We start from the raw sequence: 19,753 nt of genomic DNA, 5'->3' as shown, positions 1-19,753 counted from the left end.
ACCTCTTTCATCGCGAGATTTAACCTCAAAATCAACATGTCCACGACAGCCACACAAAGCGCACGACCCAGCACGTCCTCTTTTCTTTGCATTGTGAGTTCCAGCTGTGGCAGGCGCGGGTGCCGGGTCTGAGCGACATGACCTGTAGGTACACCAGGGGGAGCCAGCGTCTCTGTCTCCCGAAGGAGCTGGGCCTACCACTGCTGTTGCCCTTTTGGGCTCACATTATCGTGAAGCCAGACGCCCCATAACCGTTCCTGGCACGGCCATCAGTCATCTTCCACTGCAAAGGAAACCCTCCCTCCAATGCTGCGCCTCACTCTGTTCCTAGCGTCAAAACCTATGAAGACTTTGAGTAGTTCAGTTTGTTGATGAATGAGTATCTGAGTTAAATATTCCAATCCAGGTGGGCAGTTGAGTGGAGGTGGCAGTGCTGGCATGCACTGTGCCCCCTCAAGCCCACCTGGCTGATTTGGGACGGGAAAGCTGCCAGGACCAGTAACTGCAAAGCCTGCAGATGGGCCCTGGACAGCCAGCCTAGGGCCAGGGTAGCCAGTATGTCCGGGAGGTCCATGGCTTGCTGCAGGTGCATACTGAGGGCTGTTCCCAGCCGGCAAACATGTGCCTAGGTGAGGAACATCTGCCTGCATGTTTAGTTTGCCTAGATTTAAACAGTTCTCTCCTGGAGTCTGCATAGAAGGGACCTCAGGCGGCCACACTGCTGCTGCCACCACTTCATCACAGTGGGACAATTTCTGAGCCTCATCTGTAAAGTGGTGACAACAGAAGTCACAGTGGGACTCGCATCATTGAATTCTTGCGAAGATTAACTGAGTTAATCCACATGATGGTGTTAGAACTCACATGATGATGTTAGAACTGGGATGATAACGTAAGGTGTACTCAACAAGCATTAGCTGCTGTGTTTTTGCATTACCCTTGAATATTTTTTAAAAATTTATTTAATAGATAGAGTTAGACAGTGAGAGAGAGAGACAGAGAGAAAGGTCTTCCTTCCGTTGGTTCACCCCCCAGATGGCTGCCATGGCTAGAGCTGCGCTGATCTAAAGCCAGGAGCCAGGAGCTTCCTCCTGGTCTCCCATGCAGGTGCAGGGCCCAAGCACTTGGGCCATCCTCCACTGCACTCCCGGGACACAGCGGAGAGCTGGATCGGAAGAGGAGCAACCGGGACTAGAACCCGGTGCTCATATCAGATGCTGGCGCCATAGGTGGAGGATTAAAGTGAGCCACGGTGCTGGCCCCACCCTTGAATATTTTTAAGTAGTTTGTAATCCCAACCACTTTTTAAAATTTTAACTTTTGAAATGTTCCAGCCCATCAAAAAAGTGAGAAGAATGGTTTGTTGGCCATTCACATATGATTTATCCAGATGTGCCAGTTGTTGTTAATATTTTGCCATATTTGTCCCTTTCGTCTTCATGTATGTTGATACATGAAGGGCCTTCAGAAAGCTCATAGAGGGGTCAGGTGTTTGGCCAAGCAGAAAGATGTCAATTAGGATGCTTGTATCCCGTATCAGTGCCCGGACTTGAGTCCCAGCTCCACTCCAGTTCTAACCCGGCTGCTAACACAGACCCTGGGAGACAGCGGAGATGGCTCCGGTAGTGAGGTTCTTGCCATTCTCATGGGAGACTTGGGTTGAGTGACTGCAAGCTTCAGTCCCAGCCCAGCCCCAACAATATTGGACATTTGGGGAGTGCACCAGCAGATGGGGGCCCTCTGTGTCTCTCTGGCTTTCAAACAAATAAATAAACTTCATGGGAAATTTGCGTTACCTTTTGGTTCCAGCACATGAAATTAGGGGAAAACATTCCGGCCATTTGTTGTTGTCCAGCTAAGTACTGACGTCTCAAAAGTTCACCAAGTAATTATATCAGTATGTACCTCTCCAGCTGCATTCTCCTGAATAACCACAATATTACCAGTATACGGAAGAGAAATAAAAATTTACTGAATATGACATTTAAAAGTATCATGGCGGGAGCAGTGTTGTAGGGTAGTGGGTTAAGCCCACCACCTGGGATGCCGGCATCCCACATGGGTGCTGGTTAGTGCCCCAGCTGTTCCACTTCTTTTTTTTTTTTGACAGCCAGAGTGGACAGTTAGAGAGAGAAAGGTCTTCCTTTGCCGTTGGTTCACCCTCCAATGGCCGCCGCGGCCGGCACACTGCAGCCAGCGCACTGCGCTGATCCGATGGCAGGAGCCAGGAGCTTCTCCTGGTCTCCCATGGGGTGCAGGGCCCAAGCACTTGGGCCATCCTCCACTGCCTTCCCTGGCCACAGCAGAGAGCTGGCCTGAAAGAGGGGCAACCGGGACAGAATCCGGCACCCCGACTGGGACTAGAACCCGGTGTGCCGGCGCCGCAAGGTGGAGGATTAGCCTAGTGAGCCACGGCGCCGGCTGACGCAGCTTCATGCTAACACTCACAGGAAAGCAGCAGCAGATGGCCCAAGTGCTTGGGCCTCTGCACCCACATGGGAGAACCAGCTCCTGACTCCTGGCTCCTGGCTCCTGGCTTTGGCCTGGCTCAGCTGTGGCCATTGCGGCCATTTGGGGAGTGAACCAGCCGATGATTCTCTCTCCCTCTCCCTACCCTACCCCCTGCCACCTATAACTCTGCCTTTCAAATAAATAAATCTTTATAAACCTGTATTACTGGGGCTGGCATTTGGCCCAGCAGTTAAGATGCCCATGTCCCACACTTACGTGCCTGGACTTGAGTCCTGGTTCCACTCCAATCCAGCTTCCGGCTAACGCAGACCCTGGGAGGCACCAGTGAAGGCCTAAGTATTTGGATTCTTGCCACCCACGTTGGAGATCTGGCTTTGGCTTGATCCAGTGCTAACCGTTGCAAGCATCTGGGGAGTGAGCCAGGGCATGGGAGCTCTCTCTCTTTCTCTCTTTGACTTTCAACTAAATAGGTAACAAATGAAAAAGAGTATCATATGATCTGTATCCATATTCATATTTCCCTAACAATTAACTGTCTGGTTCCCTCAAAGAGCTCTCATCCAGAGGTTTTAGCATCCACTGATCGTTATTATTGAAATACATTGTAGCCGGCACCGCAGCTCAATAGGCTAATCCTCCGCCTTGAGGCACTGGCACACCGGGTTCTAGTCCCGGTCGGGGCGCCAGATTCTGTCCCGGTTGCCCCTCTTCCAGGCCAGCTCTCTGCTGTGGCCAGGGAGTGCAGTGGAGGATGGCCCAGGTGCTTGGACCCTGCACCCCATGGGAGACTAGGAGGAAGCACCTGGCTCCTGGCTTCGGATCAGCGCGATGCGCCAGCCACAGCGGCCATTGGAGGGTGAACCAACGGCAAAGGAAGACCTTTCTGTCTGTCTCTCTCTCTCACTATCCACTCTGCCTGTCTAAAAAATAAAAAAAATTTAAAAATAAAAAATTAAAAAAAGAAATACATTGTTACATTGTGGGTTGAAAATATTGCATTTTTGGTGTGCGTATTTATATCAGGAGTCATTCAGCTACATGTTTGAAAGGGGAAAAAAAAAACAGTTCAACTTAGCTTCACCTAATTTATTAAGCTTATGTAGCTGGCTCACGTAACCAGAAGTTGCAGGGTAGTTGGTTCAGCATCGAGGTGCAAAGAAGGTATGGGTGCCCAGAAGAAAAGGAGGCTTTGCGGAAGGAGGAGCAGTGTGGTTGGACCGGCAGCCAGTGCTGGCCACGATATTTTACAATGTGCATCTCCTTTTCCCTCTGTCCTTTTCTCAGATCAAATGTCACAATTCTTTCTCCCCAGCCACCTTCTTTTTTTCTTTTTTTCCCCCAAAGAAACCTTTTCTTTAAGGAATACAAATTTCCTAAGTACAACTTTAGGCATATAGTGACTCTTCCCGCCATATCTTCCCTCCCACCCACACTCCCACCCCTCCTCCTCCTCCTCCCATTCACAGTCCCATTCTCCATTAAGATTCATTTGTACAGGTCTTCTGTGTACAAAGTTAGTAAATAAACAAAATCTTAAAATAATACTGTTGAGCATCTTTTCATAAACTTGCTAGGTGTTTCTTTGGAGAGAGGTCTGCACAGGTACCTTTGCCCGTCTGGCAGTCGAGCGGTTGGGCGTTGTGTTCTTGAGCTGTAGGATGTGTTTGTGGGTCCTGGAGATCGGGCTCCAGGCACCCCCAGCAGGTCCATGACCTCCATGGGCTGCCTTTCCACACTTTGGTTATGTCCTTCGAGACACAGAAGTTTTTTATTTAGTTATTTTTTTAAAAAGATTTAGTTAGTTATTTGAAAGGCAGAGTTACAGAGAGGCAGAGCAGAGGCAGAGAGAGAGAGAGAGAGAGAGAGAGAGAGAGAGAGAGAGAAGGTCTTCCATCCGCTGATTCACTCCCCAAGCCAGGAGCCAGGAGCTTCTTCTGGGTCTCCCATGTGGGTACAAGGGCCCAAGCACTTGGGTCATCTTCCGCTGCTTTCCCAGGCACATTAACAGGGAAGTGGAGCAGCCAGGACTTGAACCAGCGTCCATATGGGTTGCCAGCACCGTGGGTGGTGACCTGCCACAGTGCCAGGCCCCTGAAGGTTTTTGCTTTGTTTTAGCCAACTGATACATTTGTACTCTGGTTGTTTGTGAGCACAGCACACTTTAGGACCTCAGTGTTGCGTGTGTGGTAGGTGGGTGGCTGTACCCATGTTGCCTCAGCTGCGTCTACAGCCATCTGTCATTCCAGGTTTGGCTTTGTCACAAGGCACTTCTCTCCTAAGCTTGGCTCCTTGATGTCCACAACACCTGACAGCCATACTCTACCACAGGGAGTTATCCACGCAACTTTTATGGAGCTCTCATATGAAAGTTTCCCAGGAGTGGGTCGTGTAAGTGACAGGGCATAGCCTGGCTTCGGCTTTATTAAGTGTTGCCAGCTTGGTGCCTGCCATCCCACACTCTGCCCCGGTGGGATTTTCTTTACCTTTTGCTGGGAAGCCGAGGTCACCCCTCCCTCATCTCCGGCCCATTTGGAAGAGGCGGGTGCGTGCAGTCAAATTCCTGGTATTGAACGGCTCTTTGCTTCCTGTTCTCCAGGTTGGACCGTGGACTGCTTGCAGGAGTGGGGCTCATACGCCCGTCTGGCCATTCCCAGCTTGTTCATGGTGTGCATCGAGTGGTGGAGCTTTGAGATCGGCACTTTCCTTGCAGGTGTGTCTGCGCGCCACAGAAACTGCCCGCAGCCCAGCGGCCACGTTTCCAGAGCTTGCCAGAAGTTTCTGGATCTACCTGTCTGCCCCGCCCCATTCCACAGGACAGGTTTAGACCCTCGTCCAGCCATCAGCAGGTTCACCTCGGTGCAGCTCTACTTCTACTACGCCACCTGTCATTTTGCTTTTGGTCCTTTTCTCCTTTTTATTTACATATCTCATTTTGATTGACACACCATCACACATACGTACTTAGGAGACACGAGGTGATGTTTTGAGACACGTGTACGTTGTATAATGCACAATTAGAGTAATTGGCCTAACATTTATCGTGATGAGAACACTTAACATGCTCTCCTCACTATTATTGTTAGCTGCAGTCATCGGCTGTGTGACTTCTTGTTCCTCCCACGTAACCGTGGCCTTGAACCTGCTTATCAACTTCTCACCCTCCCCAGCCCTGACTACCCGCCCTGCCCTGCCCTTCATTTGGGAGATGCTGGGGTTTCGTGCCACGTTTTTGAAGGCTTTTCACAAACACAGAGGGGCTACCGTGGCTTTGTTCCAGCCTTGGCCCCTGATTCTGTTGGGACCGCGACAGTTTTGGTCCCAGCATCCTCCTGAGCCGTCCGAGTGTTGTCATGGGAACACAGAGACAGAGAATGATAAGACTGTGGCACTGCTGCCTCGGTTGTCCCATCGGCTGTGCAGAGGGAGTTCTGTGGCTTCTCCTCCCCTCCCACAACGTGAACCCGCCTGTCCCGCGGAACATTCTGCAGCTCCAGGGGCCTCCCCCTTCCTCCTTGGACACCTGATGTTTCGTCCCTCGGTGGCAGGGAGAGGGGCCCCCAGACGGAGCCCATGTCTCCTCTGCAGGAAGGGCCGCCCTGAGGGCCTCCTCAGCACAGGTGGGGAGTCTCGGCACCCGGTTACGTCTAGGGGAAGCGCTCGGCTTCTCTTAGAGCGTGTTCTAGTGCCGCAAGGAAGGGGCTTGCTTCGGCCCACTCTTTGAAACATTGTCTGTGTGTGCTGACATTTCAGGGCTGATCAACGTCACAGAGCTTGGGGCCCAAGGCATCGTTTACGAACTGGCCCCTGTGGCCTACATGGTAAGAACCTCAGGTGAGACTTGGCACAGGGCGGGGTGGGGAGGGGAGATGGGAGGAGAGGGAGGGAGAGAGACACACTGGAGAGGGACGAGGTCTCCTGGCCATGCTGCCCGTCAGCCGTGCTACCCCCAGCTCTTTTCCTAACTGTTCTCAGCTTCTGTTTCCTTGAGTACAGAAAGGGCACGTGCCCACTTTGCAGGTGTGGAATGAGATCATGCATCTAAAACTTAACACAGTGCCTGGCAAATGCATGCAAGCAGGGAGGGCACTGATGCTGGGATATGATAGAGGTGAAGAGGAGGTAGCTCCTGACCTCTCGTGCCTGTGGCCTGGTGGGGAGACACAGGTAAACAAATAAACACTGGGTACGTGCATTGCACACATCACATGTGAGAGTACTCCAAAGAGTCTGTGAATGAAAAAAAAAAACCTGGAACTGAAAGGTAGGTTGAATTGGTGCAAAACAGTCGGAAGCCTAGACATAGCTTTTTTCCTGTGAAGACCCCAGAACAAACTTAGCTTTTAATTCTGTTTTCCGTGAACTTTTTGAAGTGCCCTTGTTTGTACGATATCTTTAAAAAAAAAAAAGCCAAAATTATTTGAGAGACATAAAAAGAGATAGTGAGTCAGGCGGGGCCTTTCTGTGTGGAAAAACTGGCCTGGACAGCCCACTGGGGCGCCTGGGCCCAGGGCTCCTGGGCCGCCGAGGAACTGGGGGAGGTGTGGTTGTCATAGGCAGGGGGGGGGGGGGGGCGTAGGGCCTGGGGACTCCCCCAGGGGACACAGCCTCTTGTGCCCTACAGAGGCTGACCTTGAGGGGAGAGGTGTGGGCAGGAGGCTGCTGGTGAAGACAAAGCCTTGGTGATGTGCTGAGGCCGGGCTGCCAGGCCGTAGTCGGGGCGTGCGTGCGTCTTCCATCACAGCTACCTCCAGGGGTTTCAGCTTGAACCGCGGTGTGGGGGTGACGCCTTTTACCTTGGGGGGCCTTTGGGCTATTCCAACCCCATACTTTGTTTGTAAAGCAGCAGAGGTCCGTGGGCAGTGGGATTATGGGACATTTTTTGTTTCCATGTATTTTTTTTTTAATTTTTAAAATGGAAAATAAAAACAATTTTAATGGCAATTGGCATGGTTGTCTAGGAGTGCAAACAGAGCAGGTCTAGGAGCCAGCCCGGCGTGGAGAGTTCGGAAACGGGAGGAGACGTGGTCAAGGATGCAGTAGGCAGCGAGTGTGGAGGGGAGGATGTGCGGAGAACACGTGAAGGGGCCCAGGGCACAGCAGCTTCAGAGGGAGCCAACGGCTGGGCTGAGCGCTGCCTGGGGCCGGCACAGGATAAGGTTGGAGAGTGGCCCTTGGGTTGTTTGGTTTGTTTGTTTGTTTTCTGAAAAGCAGAGGGAGGGCGAGAGTGTGTGTGTGTGTGTATGAGAGAGAATGTTCTTGTCCACAAATGTCCGCAGCAGCCTGGGCTGGGCCAGGCTGAAGCTGAGAGTCGGGAACTCCGTCCAGGTCTCTCATGCTGGGGGCGGGGACCCGGCCTGCTGCCTCCCACGGTGTGCATGAGCAGGAAGCCGGACTTCCACGGGATCCTTAGTTTCTCACCCATTTACTCCAGTGTGGGATGAGGGGCATCCCGAGCCATGTCTCAGTCGCTGTCTCAAATGTCCTTGAAGCCCTCTGCTTCAAGGTTGCCAGGGGCCTTGTGGAGCGATGAGTGAGAGGCAGGTGTGAGTCGCTGCCTTTCTGGGCACGGAGAGTCGTCCAGGCTACAGGACTGTAGGCCACTGTGCCTCGAGGCTTGACGTCCCCTTATGTAGTGATGAGCTTTTAATAAAACTGAGAAAGTACAAAGAATCCACCATAAGCCAAAGTTAAGACACAACACATGGGGAAAATTGGAGTTCAGAAATTGAACCAATGATGTAATAATGAGAAAGAAAATAGAAATCATGCATAGAGTCATGAAACATGAAACAGTGAATGAAGGGGTGGGCCTGCGCCCAGCAGTGAAGACTCCATGTAAGATACCCACTTCCCACATCGGGAAACCTGGGATTGATTCCTGGCCCTGCCTACCGACTGCAGCTAGCACGAGGGCAGACCTGGCTGGGCTCCTGCCACCTATGTGGGAGTCTTGGCTTGGGTTCCTTGTGGGCCCAGTTCCCAGCTGTCAAAGGTACTGGACGAGAGGTCCCTCTCTCCCACATAAATCAGTAATTGTTTTTTTTTTTTTTATCTTTTAAAAAAGGAGGAATTGAAACTAAAAGAACAGTGTTTGGAAAACAGTCAAGTAGAACTTGCAGAAATAGAGTATATAGCCATTGAAATTTAATACTTGATAGGCTAAAGACCTTAACTGCGCAAGGAAAATGATGGAAATAAGGAGGGTAGAATAAAACAAAGACACACAGAGACGCAGAATGTGTGGGGGATGCAGGTCGTTACGTACATAGTGGGAATTTCGTTATGTACATAGGGGAGATTGGAAGGCCTTTGGGGACGAGGTGTTCAGAGGCGTTGACAGGAGATAGTGAATCTTGTATCTTACTGCGTGTGTTCGAGGATTGCTTTTTTTTTTTTCTATTTTTTGACAGGCAGAGTGGACAGTGAGAGAGAGAGACAGAGAGAAAGGTCTTCCTTTTGCCGTTGGTTCACCCTCCAATGGCCGCCGCGACTGGCGCGCTGCGGCTGGCGCACCGCGCTGATCCGAAGGCAGGAGCCAGGTGCCTCCTCCTGGTTTCCCATACGGGTGCAGGGCCCAAGCACTTGCGCCATCCTCCGCTGCCTTCCTGGGCCACAGCAGAGAGCTGGCCTGGAAGAGGGGCAACCGGGACAGAATTGGTGCCCCAACCGGACTAGAACCCGGTGTGCCGGCGCTGCTAGGCGGAGGATTAGCCTAGTGAGCTGCGGTGCCGGCCCGAGGATTGCTTTCAACATGTCCACGTGGGTACGTGCCTGCTGTAAAACCTGTAAGTCCGTCATCACTGTCTCCCCCCCAGATACACCTAGATGGCTTTAACTTCCTTAATCTTGCCTTACTTTATTCTCACCTTGTTTTCAATTGTGTGGCTTAGCCTCCACGATTACGGTCAGGTTTAAGAGCTACAATCGCGCTGGTGTAGATTCCGAGGCCTGTTCACGGAGAAGCCTCAGCCTGGGCTGACCAGTGCCCTTGAATCTCCCTCTGTGGAGGGCAGCAGCTTAGCTGGTGGAGGGCCCGCCTGCTCGCCCAGCACTTTGATGGTATCTCACTGTCTTCTGGTGTTAGTGTTGAGCTAGGGGTGCGTTCTCCAGTCTCTTCTCGTCCGTGACCGTCTTGAGTCTCTAGGGCCTTCTTCAGCCCATGGATTCTAGGATCCATTTGTCCAGTCTTGTGTTCGTGGATTGGGGAACTTGATTGTGTTATTCATCTTGTTTTTCTTTTAACTTTTATTTAATAAATATAAATTTCCAAAGTACAGCTTTTGGATTACAGTGGCTTTTCCCCCCCATAACTTCCCGCCCACTCGCACCCCTCCCATCTCCCGCTCCCTCTCCCATCCCATTCACATCAAGATTCATTTTCAATTATCTTTATATACAGAAGATCAATTTAGTATATACTAAGTAAAGATTTCAACAGTTTGTACCCACACAGAAACACAAAGTATAGAGCACTGTTTGAGTACCAGTTGTACCGTTAATTCACATTGTACAACACATTAAGGACAGAGATCCTACATGAGGAGTAAGTGCACAGTGACTCCTGTTGTTGACTTAACAAATTGACACTCTTGTTTATGGCATCAGTAATCACCCTAGGCTCTAGTCATGAGTTGCCAAGGCTATGGAGGCCTTTTGAGTTCGCCAACTCCGATCTTATTTAGACCAGGTCATAGTCAAAGTGGAAGTTCTCTCTTCCCTTCAGAGAAAGGCACCTCCTACTTTGATGGCCCGTTCTTTCTGCTGGGATCTCACTCACAGAGATCTTTCATGTAGGTCATTTTTTGCCACAGTGTCTTGGCTTGCCATGCCTGAGAAACTCTTGTAGCCAGATCTGGTTATTCCCCTTGATAAGAAGGCGGTGCCTCCCACAGTGGTCCTCAGATCAGTGCCATCCTCGTCGAAAGCTGACTATTAGCACTATCCCAAGTACAGAAGATCGTGCCGGAAAAGAGCACTTCAAAACATCTTTTGCTGTTAATAGAAGAAAATGGGTATTTTCTTTTCTTTTTTGAATAAATGATATGTTCATGGTGTGGGTTTTTTTTTTTTTTTTGACAGGCGGAGTTAGACAGTGAGAGAGAGAGAGACAGAGAGGAGAAAGGTCTTCCTTCTGTTGGTTCACCCTCCAATGGCCGCCGCGGTAGGCGCACCGCGCTGATCCGATGGCAGGAGCCAGGTGCTTCTCCTGGTCTCCCATGGGGTGCAGGGCCCAAGCACTTGGGCCATCCTCCACTGCACTCCCTGGCCACAGCAGAGAGCTGGACTGGTAGAGGAGCAACCGGGACTAGAACCTGGTGTGCTGGCGCCGCAGGCGGAGGATTAGCCTAGTGAGCCACGTCACCGGCCAATATGTTCATGTTTAACTGCAATCTTTGTTTTGTTTTTAATTATCTGTGTGAGTCCTTTGCCTGTTTGTCAGTTTGGGGAATAGTATTCTCACCAATTTATATGAACTCATTATAAATAGATTGTTACTAGTTTTCCATCACTTGCATATATATAATTTTTTCTATTTTCTTTTTTTTTAAAAAAGATTTATTTTATTTTATTTGAAAGACAGAATTACAGAGAGAGGTAGAGACAGAAAGAGAGGTCTTCCATCTGCTGATTTACTCCCCAAATGGCCACAACAGCCGGAGCTGTACCGATCTGAAGCCAGGAGCCAGGAGCTTCTTCTGGGTCTCCCATGCGGGAGCAGGGGCCCAAGCACTTGGGCCATCTTCCACTGCTTTCCCAGGCCACAGCAGAGAGCTGGATCGGAAGAGGAGCAGCTGGGACTCGAACTGGTGCCCATATGAGATGCTGGTGCTTCAGGCCAGGGCTTTAACCTGCTATGTCACAGCACTGGCCCCCATTTTTTCTGTTTTCTTTTAAACTTGTATGTGTGTTGTTTTTTTTTTTTTTTTTTTGACAGGCAGAGTTAGTGAGAGAGACAGAGACAGAGAGAAATGTTTTCCTTCCATTGGTTCACCCCTCAAATGGCTGCTACGGCTGGCGCACTGCACCAAGCTGATCCGAAGCCAGGAGCCAGGTGCTTCCTCCTGGTCTCCCATGCGGGCGCAGGGCCCAAGGACTTGGGCCATCCTCCACTGCCTTCCCGGGCCACAGCAGAGAGCTGGCCTGAAAGAGGAGCCACCGGGACAGAACCGGCACCCTAACAAGGACTAGAACCCGGAGTACCGGCGCCACAGGTAGAGGATTAGCCTAGTGAGCTGCGGCGCCGGCTGTATGTGTTCTTAAAATGCCTGATTATCAATGCAGTTCATATTTTGCTCTAAAAGCAGTTCATGGTGAGTTTTCAAAAAGTTCATGGAAAATAAGCATTATAAAAAACACGTGTATGGAACTCCAATTTTTTTGCACCAAAATAGCTTTTCTTTCCGTTTCCCACCAACTTTTTGAAGTACTTACCTTTAGAAGTTTATAAAAATGAAAAATCACGTCGCTTCCTCTTTTTTTTTTTTCAGTCTGGTTCCCCAGAGCTGCCCCACTTTTTAACTCCTCCTGCCTCTAGTTCTGGTGATTGTCACCAGAGCTGCGTGCCTTCTGCTCACCGTGACCTAGCGGCTGTTGGCTCCAGGAGCGGGGGGAGGAGGCAGCTCGCCCTCTGCAGTATCCCGGGCAACCCTGTGGGTTTTGTTCTTTATTTCTAGCTTTCTGGGTGGATACGACTTTAAATAATGAACACGCACCTCTATTTCTTGATCTGTCACCTGCAGCTTGGCTTCCCAAGTAAGATGAGGAACATGCAGTTATGAGAGTTCTCCTTTGCCTTCAAATGCTAGCAGCTGGGTAACAGCCACCCACTTGCTGGGATCCAGGCGGCAGTGTCAACACGTTACACACGGTGACTCGTGGACTGCTCCCTGTAGTGCCGTTGGAGGACTGTGCTGCTATTTCACATACGTAGTGGGGAGAGAACTGGGACCCAGAGGCTATCATTCGTGCAACCTTAAGGATGTGATTGGCTTGGATCGGCTATTCTGTCTGTCGCCCCCCGGCGTGTCTCCCCAAATACTTCTCACGCACACGGTCCTGCCTTCCCTGCGCTGTGGGCCTCCTGTGGCTTCACCCTGGCATCTAGGTGGTGGCAGATTTTCCAAAAGCGGTTTGCTCTTTTATTCTCAATGCTGACAATTTATTTTCCACTAAGCATGGATGTTTATTTTCTATTAGTGGCATTTTAAAAAAAAGATTTATTTATTTACTTGAAAGAGTTACACACAGAGAGAAAGAGAGAGAGAGAGAGAGAGAGAGAGAGAGAGAGAGGTCTTCCATTTGCTGCTTCACTCCCCAGATGGCTGCAATGACCGGAGCTGCGCCGATCTGAAGCCAGGAGCCAGGAGCCAGGAGCTTCTTCCAGGTCTCCCACATGGGAGCAGGGGCTCAAGGACTTGGGCCATCTTCTACTGTTTTCCCAGGCCATAGCAGAGAGCTGGATCGGAAGAGGAGCAGCTGGGACTAGAACCGGCGTCCATATGGGATGCCAGCACTGCAGACGGTGGCTTTACCCGCTCTGCCACAGCGCCGGCCCCTATTAGTGGCATTTTGAGAGGGAAGAGAGTTTACTACGTGAGCCAGTCGTACATCTTGAACCAGAAGTCAAATACGTATATACCGTGGTCATACAAGTCTTAAGCCTTTTTATGTACTCAACTCTTCCCACAACTTAATATATATAAATTTTTATCAGCACAACCAGTTTGATGAAACAGTTGCAAATTCGAATGCTGCAGGAAGGGTGCTTCTTCTGGTGGGAATGAGAAGTTGAAGCTGAAATGTAGGCCGGCGCCGCAGCTCACTAGGCTAATCCTCTGCCTGTGGCGCTGGCACACCGGGTTCTAGTCCCAGTTGGGGCACCGGATTCTGCCCCTGTTGCTCCTCTTCCAGTCCAGCTCTCTGCTGTGGCCCGGGAGTGCAGTGGAGGATGGCTCTCAGCAAAAGCAATAGCGCCACACTCAGAGTGGTGTGTGCCCCACAATAGTTGAGGGTCTGAAGAACGATTCTGGAAGTTGCGTGACCATCTGTTTAGGAAGCAAGGATGCCCATTGCTCTAGGTTTCCACAGTCAGTGATTAAAATCAAGATTTTGTGTTCGCACAGGTGTATTTGCTTGACTCTCGGGTGTACAGGGTGTTTATTTCATCCATCCACTGCCACTGAGGGTTGTTAGGGTGTTGGATTTATCAGCCTTTCCCGAGTGCCCACTGAGTGCCAGGCTTTGCTGTGAGTGCTCCTGCACATGGCTCCTTTAATCCTCACAAATTACTTATAAACTTAGAGTCAGTTAAATCTCAGAAATGCAGCTAGTGCGTGTCAGGACTTAATTCCTGAGTGTGTGTAGCCACAAACAGGGTGTTTGGCCCTCAAGTCCAGGTTCTGCTCTGATCCATCTGCCACGGGGTACAGTCAGGGTGGCCGAGACACTTTTCTGAACAGTGAGAAATCGTGTGCCGGTGAGGCTGAGCCACTGCGTCCTTCCGGCCACATGGTGATAGAAGGTTCTAGAATGCAGAGCTCTGAGTCTGTCTAGAGTTTCCATGCCACTGGACGCTGGTGATTTTGGTGACTTGTGACTGTGCTTTGTGCTTGTTAATTCCCAGGTGCCCCTCGGCTTCGGGGTGGCAGCCAGCGTCCGTGTGGGCAACGCCCTGGGAGCTGGGAGCGCTGAGCAGGCCCGGTGCTCCTGCACTGCCGCTCTCCTGTGTGCTGGTGAGTGATGCCGGCCGCCAGGCTGGGTTTAGCGGGTAACTGGAGGATCCGTGTGTCAGCGTTTCCCTACGAGCTCCCTAGATTTGAAATCAATGTGTAGGAAAGGCCTTCCAAAACTTCATAAAAGTGCCTATTACAAAAACACCTGCATGGCTTTATATCAAAATAAACTTCCTGCTTAATTCCATTTTCCACAAACTTTTTGAAGTACCCTCATATACACAATCCAGATCTCTGTTCTTTATGCTCTTGCCAATGTACTAATTGGTAATATTAATACTAATTACTGCTAATTGGTTTTCTGTTGCTATCTACAAACTATATAATGTTATCCTTGGCAGTACTGAGATAATTTCTTTTTTTTATTTTAAAGATTTATGTTATTTATTTGAAAGATAGAGTTACAGAGAGAGGTAGAGACAGAGAGAGAGGTCTTCCATCCACTGGTTCACTCCCTAATTGGACACAACAGCTGGAGCTGCACCGATCCGAAGCCAGGAGCCAGGAGCTTCTTCCTGGTCTCCCACGTGGGTGCAGGGGCCCAAGCACTTGGGCCATTTTCTACTGCCTTCCCAGGCCATAGCAGAGAGCTGGATCGGAAGAGGAGCAGCTGGGACTAGAACCAGCGCCCATGTGGGATGCGGGCGCTCCAGGCCAGGGCTTTAACCCGCTGCGCCATAGCGTGGCCCCATTACTGAGCTAATTTCAAAGGCAGTGATTATCTTCGGCAGTCCTGCTTAATGACTGTAGTTGGGGTGGCTCCTGCCTCCTCTACGTCTCCAGCGCTCTGTACTCTGAGCAATTGGGAAAGAGTTTTAGTTATCTTGCCGTCTGAGCCGTGACAGAATACCACAGATGGGGTAACTTACAAAGACCCCAACATTTCTATCTCACAGCTCAGGAAGCGTGGGAAAGGCCCAAGCCCAGGCGGCAGCATGGTGGGCCGTGTGTGAGGGCTGCTGTCTGCTTTCACGGTGGCGCCTTGAGGCTGTGTCCTCATGGCAGAAGGAACTGAAGGGTGGAAAGGGGACCGCCTCCCTCCCTCAGTCCCTGTATGGGGGGGGGCCTAATACCACTCGTGACGGCAGAGTCTCCAAAAGACCACACCTCCCAGCGCTGTCACACTGGAGATAAACCTCAGCATGAACCTGCAGGGGATTCAAAGCCTCAAACCACAATAACGATATCTCCTTGAGCATCTTTCCCATGAGTCTCTTAGAAAAAGGAGATGTGGGGCAGGCACTGTAGCACAGAGGGTTAAAGCCCTGGCCTGCAGCACCAGCATTCCATATGGGTGCCAGTTCGAGTCCCACTTCCAATCCAGCTCTCTGCTGTGTCTTGGGAAAACAGTAGAAAATGGCCCAAGTCCTTGGGCCCCTGCACCCCATGGGAGACTCGGAAGAAGCTCCTGGCTCCTGGCTTCTGATCAGCTCAGCTCTGGCCGTTGTGGCCATCTGGGGAGTGAACCAGCAAATGGAAGACCTCTCTCTCTCTCTCTCTCTCTCTCTCTCTCTCTCTCTCTCTCTCTGTCTGCCTCTACCTCTCTCTGTAACTCTTTCAAATAAATAAAAATAGATCTTTAAAAAAAGAAAAAGGAGATGAAACCATCTGATCTTGCTTGCCCATTTCATAGACAGTAAGAGGAAGCCCTCACGTACATGATTACGTGTCTTGAGCTGTGGATGAAGAATTTCATGAGAGATCCGCCGCAGGATGCGTCACCCTGGGGAACTGTCCCTTCTTATGGCTTCTCTGTTTTCCAGGCATCTGCGCGCTTGTGGTGGGCGTCCTGCTCACAGCTCTGAAGGATGTGGTCGCCTACGTCTTCACCAGTGACAAGTAGGTACTCATCCAGAAACTGACTCTCTCTGACTATGGGAGCCCCATGAAGCATGTCGCAGGGGAAAAAGCCAGCGGTGCAGCCAGGAGAGAGAGAGAGGTACGGGGCTACCTCTGAATGACCTGGAGTGACAGGAGCCCACGAACATCACCCTGCTGCTCCACTAGCCAGCTCACTCGCTCATCAAACCTGAGAGGGGCTTCTCCGTGCTCAGTGCTGCTTCTGTTCAGAGACCCCAGGAGCAGCACAGAGATGGGCCTCTCCCCAGGAAGGCCCCTCACCGTCCAGGCATGCTGGCTGCTTCCGTGCCTGCTGCAGCCTGGGCAGTAGCCACAAGCACCATTGCCTTCAGCACGGGCTGACTTCTACTGCATTTCTGTAGTTATGTGTTTCCACGCTGGGTAGATTCATAATAAGGCGTCGTTTGAATATTAAAAAAAAAAAAACAGTTCATAGAAGAGCTTCGGTAATTTGTATCAGTTACCTCAAATTACTTTTAGGAAGAAATTTAGGTTTATTATTATTATTATTTTGAAGATTTATTTATTTGAAAGAGTTAGAGAGAGACAGAAACAGAGAGAGAGATCTTCCATCCATTGGTTCACTCTCCAAATGACCACAATGGCCGGAGCTGGGCTGATCCGAAGCCAGGAGCCAGGATCTCCCACATGGGTGCAGTCCTTGGGCCATCTTCCACTGTTTTCCAGGCCATAGCAGAGAGCTGGATTGGAAGTAGAGCAACCAGGACTCAAACCAATGCCCATATAGGATGCTGGCACTGCAGGCAGCGGCTCCACCCACTATGCCACAGCACCAGCCCCTAGTTTTATTATTTTTAAGTGTACTCTCCTAGTTGTTCTGACCCTACTGCTTTTAGATAGACCGATACCCTAACACATTCTTACAAAAGTTTAACACGAAGGAGGTGATCTGATAAAGTTCGGGGGACTGGATTTGCCTTCAGACCCTAAGTGAAGAACAAATGGCTCTCAGACGTTGGGCTGTAAGCAGGGCAGAATAATAATTCCTGGGAGGCAAAACAAAGGAAGAGAGTCCCTGCTTGCCCCAGCTTCCTGGGAGAGGGTTTCCAGCCCACGGCCAAGGCGGGGGCCACTGCCAAGGCGGGGGACGTGCCCAAAGGAGCAGGCAGAACATCCGTGCAGTTCACAGGGGGCTGGGAAAAAGTTCTGTCGTTGCCAACCAGAATGGAACAGCCTCGTAACACATTCGGCAGCTGGGAAAGATGGCAAAACATCTGGCCTCCATAGTGGAGCAAAATTAGCTCTAGAAATAACTCGTGTTCTGCTCCTGTGTCACAAAGGTTAAATTTAAGCAAGCCTTGAAAGGATCCGACTGATGCCAGAAAACTTAACTACATCACAGAACTTGACCACATCAGCGCTGAGGGTGCTTGCAAACACAGAATACGCAGTACTCAGCGCGGTGAAATGCACAGTGTGTGGAGTGCGACTAAGAATCACCAAGCAGGAGACTTACTGGGCTTAGACTGCTGCCTGGGGTGCCCGCGTGTCATCCTCTAGTGCCTGGTTCAAGTCCCGGCTACTCTGCTTCTGACCCGCCCTCCTGCCAGTGTGAACCCTGGGAGGCAGCAGATGACGGCTCAGTCCTTGAGTCCCTGCTCCCCACATGGGGGACCCAGATGGAGGTCTGGGCTCCGGGCTTTGGTCTGGTTCAGCCCTGGTTGCTGTGGCCATCTGGGGAGTGAAGCAACAGATGGAAGATCTCTATCTCCCTCCCCTCCCCTTTCTCTCTGTCACTCTGCCTTTCACATAAATAACTCAATCTCTAAAAACAAAAAACAAGTGAAATTACCATGTTTACCAAGAAGTATGATCCTCCATTGATGATGACGAGAAACAAAGCAACTGAAACTGACCAGAAATGAAACAAGTAATGGAATTAGTACGTAAATAAATAGTCAGCTTAAAGGTGCAGTCGCGGCAGACATCCCAAATGAAATGCAGAGAGACGGAGACTGAGAAGGAAAAGCCGTGAGTGGCCTAAAATGCATGGAGGATTGTCGAAGCAGAGAAGGAGGAGGAAGAACAGAAAAAGAAATTGAAAAAGTAATGGCAAAAAAAAAAAAACCCTTTCCAAATTAACAATTGTAGAAATTAAAGGGACCTAAAAAGCTCTTTTTTATTTATTTATTTATTTATTTATTTATTTATTTATTTTTTATTTTTTGACAATCACCCACCGGCCGTCGGGATTCCTCTGAAACCTCCTTGTCCGCTGTGCAGCTTCTGCTTGAATAAGCTTGGTGGGAAGGACCCTGCTACCTCCCAGGACAGCGTGGGCTCTCAGGACCCCTTCCTTTTTCTTTTTCTTTTTTAATATTTATTTATTTATTTATTTTGACAGCAGAGTGGACAGTGAGAGAGAGAGACAGAGAGAAAGGTCTTCCTTTTGCCATTGGTTCACCCTCCAATGGCCGCCGCGGTAGGCGCATCGCGCTGATCCGAAGCCAGGAGCCAGGTGCTTCTCCCGGTCTCCCATGCGGATGCAGGGCCCAAGCTCTTGGGCCATCCTCCACTGCCCTCCCAGGTCACAGCAGAGAGCTAGCCTGGAAGAGGGGCAACCAGGACAGAATCCGGTGCCCCGACCGGGACTAGAACCCGGTGTGCCAGCGCCGCAAGGTGGAGGATTAGCCTAGTTAGCCGTGGCGCCAGCCTGTTGTGCCATCTTACATGACGTCACCTGGATGGAGACTTTGTGTCCTGATTTGGTTCTCATTTATTTTTTAAAAAGTAGTTAAATTTTTTTTTATCTTCACTTTGTTTGAAAGGCAGAGAGAGTGAGATGGAGAGACAGACACACACAGAGATCGTCCATCCTCTTGGTTTCACTCCCCAAACGCCCACAACTGCTGGGCTAGGCCAGGCCAAAGCCAAGAGCACAGCACACAATCCAGATCTCCCATGTGGGTGTCAGAAACCCAAGCCCTTGAGCCATCACCTGCTGCCTCTCAGGGCGCGTTAGCAGGAAGCTGGATCCAAAGCGGAGAAACTGGGACCAGGCACTCTGATGTTGTACATGGGCATCCCAGGTGGTGACTTAAACACTGCACCAAATCCCCTCCCCAAGAAATGATGCTTTATTACGCACTTTGTCCAAAAGAAATGTAGTGTTTTGACTAACTTGACTGCTCCATTTGTCAAGTGTGTCAGGTCAGCAGTTAACCGGTGATTGCACATGGTTTATCTTTTTAGGTCACTGACTGCTTGCTTTTCCTCCCACAGAGATATTATTTCCCTGGTGAGCCAAGTGATGCCCGTGTTTGCTCCCTTTCATCTATTTGATGCACTGGCAGTGAGTATCTGGCGGGACTCCTTCTGGCCTTGTAGCTAAAAAATCGAATGTCTGTGGTTCCGTTTCTGCAGAGAGGGAGCTCTTGCTTAGCGTGAGCCTTGGAGAGAGGGAATGGGTTGCTTCAGAACCCGGCCTCCCAAGGAAGCAGAGCCCCACGTTCTCCACCTCCCTGACTTAGCCTGGTGTCTGCCTCCCCCGCCCCGACTTAGCCTGGTGCCTGCCCCCCCTCTCTGACTTAGCCTGGTGCCTGCCCCCCCCCCGACTTAGCCTGGTGCCTGCCCCCCCCGACTTAGCCTGGTGCCTGCCCCCCCCCGACTTAGCCTGGTGCCTGCCCCCCCCTCTCTGACTTAGCCTGGTACCTGCCCCACCTCCCTGA

This window comes from Lepus europaeus, chromosome 18, assembly GCF_033115175.1.
Source record: "Lepus europaeus isolate LE1 chromosome 18, mLepTim1.pri, whole genome shotgun sequence".
NCBI classification, from domain to species: Eukaryota; Metazoa; Chordata; class Mammalia; order Lagomorpha; family Leporidae; genus Lepus; species Lepus europaeus.
This window is presented reverse-complemented; position numbering follows the sequence as displayed.